Source organism: Gopherus flavomarginatus, chromosome 17 (genome assembly GCF_025201925.1).
Source record: "Gopherus flavomarginatus isolate rGopFla2 chromosome 17, rGopFla2.mat.asm, whole genome shotgun sequence".
In the NCBI taxonomy this organism is placed as follows: Eukaryota; Metazoa; Chordata; order Testudines; family Testudinidae; genus Gopherus; species Gopherus flavomarginatus.
This window is the reverse complement of record NC_066633.1, coordinates 22,209,517-22,212,645: the sequence shown is the minus strand read 5'-3', so window position 1 is coordinate 22,212,645 and position 3,129 is coordinate 22,209,517. Positions and strand designations below refer to the sequence as shown.

Genomic DNA, 3,129 nt, shown 5'->3' with positions numbered 1-3,129 from the left:
CCTTCAGGCAGGTGATGTGACGCGCTGTCCTGCAGATGAACTGAAGTGTGCTGTCATGTGTCAGAATGCACAGAGCTGACAATGGCAGGCACTTACTTCGTGCAGCTGGCAGCACGTCAGTCTCATAATCTGGAGGTCCTGACTCTGATCCTCAGAGAAGGCAGGCTGAGCCTTTTGCCCTGGCCCTTGGCCCTTCGGGCTGACCATCCCCTGAAGTCGGCTGGAGTGCAGAGGTTCCTGTGCTGCCCTTTACCACATGGAGTGTATGTGTAGGGGGGTCCAACACTTGTGAGCAGCAACTGCCATTGGTAGGTCTGTGTCTTCTCCCTGATGGTCTAGTGGTCAGGATTCAGTGTTTTCACCACTGCGGCCTGGGTTCAATGCCCAGTCAGGGAAACTCTCCCTTTGCCACCTCTCTTGACCCAGGGGAGTAGGGGTCCAAGTACCCCAAAAAGGGGAAGCAGCTTGTCCCCCAATCAACCAGGGGAGATGTGCATCTTCATGTAGTACCATGGGGACGAGAAAACTGGAAGTCATAGCCAAGTGAGGAAAATAGAAAGGAGCATGAACTCTGGCAAGTCAAGTGTAAAGGGAGCATAAGGCAGGCCAAGAAAGTATTAGAAGAGCAACTAGCTAGAGACATAGGAATGGCCCTACTGGGTCAGACCGAAGGTCCATCTAGACCAGTATCCTGTCTTCCGACAGTGGCCAATGCCAGTGCCCCAGAAGGTATGAACAGATCAAGTGATCCATTCCCAGCTTCTGGCAAACAGAGGCTAGGGATGCCATTCCTGCCCATCCTGGCTAATAGCCGTTAATGGACCTATCCTCCATGAACGATCAAGTTCTTTTTTGAACCTTGATACGGTCTTAGCCTTCACAACTGTGACATTGCACTCCATATGTTTTGTGGAAACATGCTTATGAGTGTAAATATGATGTAACTGAAATATGCTTTATGCAAAAGGTCTCTGGTAAGGTATCATAAAGAAGGTTATAACCTACTGAACATATTCCTCCTAGTTGTATGCATGTATCATTCTTGTTTCTGAAGCTAGAAACATGAAGTATAACTCTGAGATCCTATTGTAATTATGCAAAGGGTGGGCCATTAATGGTGATTTAGCATCTTGATGGCTCTCACTGACTAGGACAATTGGTCCTAAATGGTTTGTTTACCTGCAAGCCTTACAGTGTACATGTAGGCCAGCCAGTGGGTAATGAAGAATGAAGTCTTACAGTGACATGTGACCATGTCACCTGATACTGGAATCCATCTTAAACCTGAAGGAGGGGTGGGGACCCAGAGAAACAAAAGATTCCCGCCTTGTGCCAAAGATATAAAAGGGGGTGGAACAGAACAAAGGGAGCTTCCGGTCATGAGAAAGCCTCTAGTTTCCACCTAACATGTCTGCTGGAAATGCCAAAGACTGTAGCAAGGGAAAAGATTGGGCCCAGACTAGGAAGGCGTCTAGTCTGTGAAAGAAGCTTGTTAGAACATCTCTGTGGGTGAGATTTTATCTGTAATCAGTTGCTTAATGTATTAGGCTTAGACTTGTGTGTTTTGTTTTATTTTGCTTGGTAACTTACTTTGTTCTTTTTTCAGAGTTACAGCCGTGTTAGTCTGTATCTGCAAAAAGAACAGGAGTCCTTGTGGCACCTTAGAGACCAATGAATTTATCTGAGCATAAGCTTTCATGGGCTACACTGCATCTGAAGAAGTGGGCTGTAGCCTGCGAAAGCTTATGCTCAGATAAATTTGTTAGTCTCTAAGGTGCCACAAGGACTCCTGTTCTTTTTACTTTGTTCTGTCTGTTATTACTTGGAACCACTTAAACCCTACTTTTTATACTTAATACAATCACTTTTATTTATTGATAAACCCCAAGTAAGTGATTAATACCTGGGAAGGGCCTCTCTTGGTCCTGGGTTCGATCCTCAGAAAAGGCAGGCTGAGCATTTTGCCTTGGCCCTTCTGGCCTACCATCCCCTGTGGTCAGCTGGAATGCAGATGTTCCTGTGCTGCGCTTTACCACAGAGAGGGCAGGGGAGGGTCCCACCAATGGATCCTACCCTGGCAACCTCAGAAGTGTTTCAAGTCTTAGAGTGTCATCCCATGTCTTTGCTCCACACCGGTAGCAAACACCCTGTTCTGTTGTTCATCTGTACCTTGTAGTATGTTCCTTCTGTTCTTAGCATAGAATTCCCAGCAAGGATCATCTGTCTTCCTTAGGCAGTTGGAAATCTCTTTGTGGGCAAGCTTGGCTGTATTTTTAATCATCAGCAAGTTCTCAGCTTGAAAACTTCAGAAATTGTCTCTGAAGATCCAGTTGGTCAAATGGAATAGGTATAGAGTTTCAAGTCAGGAAGTCCTGCATTCAGATTCTGGCTATTCCATTAATTCAATGGAGCAATTGGGGAAATGGATCATTGTTCACATTACGCATCCCATATGTACCCAGTTCATACCGGGGAAACTGATGATTTAACTTATGGACTGCATTAAAAGTCCTTTCTCAGGCTGTGTCACTTGCCAGATGATATTGCTGTTGCAATTCCACCCCATAATGTTTGAGCCATCAGGCTATCCCTGATAATACTACAGCTTAACGTTGAGGAATTGTTAGCAGCAAAACACAGCATTATCAGCAATTTATCCTGACATCATCTGCTTGCAAGAGATGTTGGCCAAATACAATGTCATACATCACTGGCGGCTGCCCTCTGACCGGATTTCTTGATGGTCTGAGGCTCTGCACTTCACTGACGAGGCTGCCAGAAATGGGGCTGGGGCTGAATACAATCCAGTAAGATGTATTCAGTGTATGGCTTTATGCAAGTTTCTTTGTTTTTCTGCTTTGTTTTCTGCATCGTAAAAATGGAGATGATGATAATACTCTCCTAATTCAAAGTGGAGTTCTGTATTCACTGCAAGATTTGGATGATATGTAATGGACAAGGCATGGGCTGTATACTGACTGGGAGGACAGCAACCAATATTGAACAAGATGCCTCATTCATTTAGCATGGTACTAAAGGCAGGGATCCTGTGGGAAACAAATAAGTGATGTAATCAAAGACTGTCATAAGGGATATGCAGACGAATTAAGATTTCATTGACATCTTACA

At 44.9% G+C, this 3,129-nt stretch overlaps 1 non-coding gene across 1 annotated transcript; it reads left to right on the top strand.

Annotated features, from left to right (window-relative positions):
• The first annotated feature begins 324 nt into the window (after positions 1-324).
• On the top strand, positions 325-396 carry TRNAE-UUC (transfer RNA glutamic acid (anticodon UUC)). The gene has a single exon. It is a non-coding gene; the product is annotated as a tRNA-Glu (tRNA).
• The last annotated feature ends 2,733 nt before the right edge of the window (positions 397-3,129 follow it).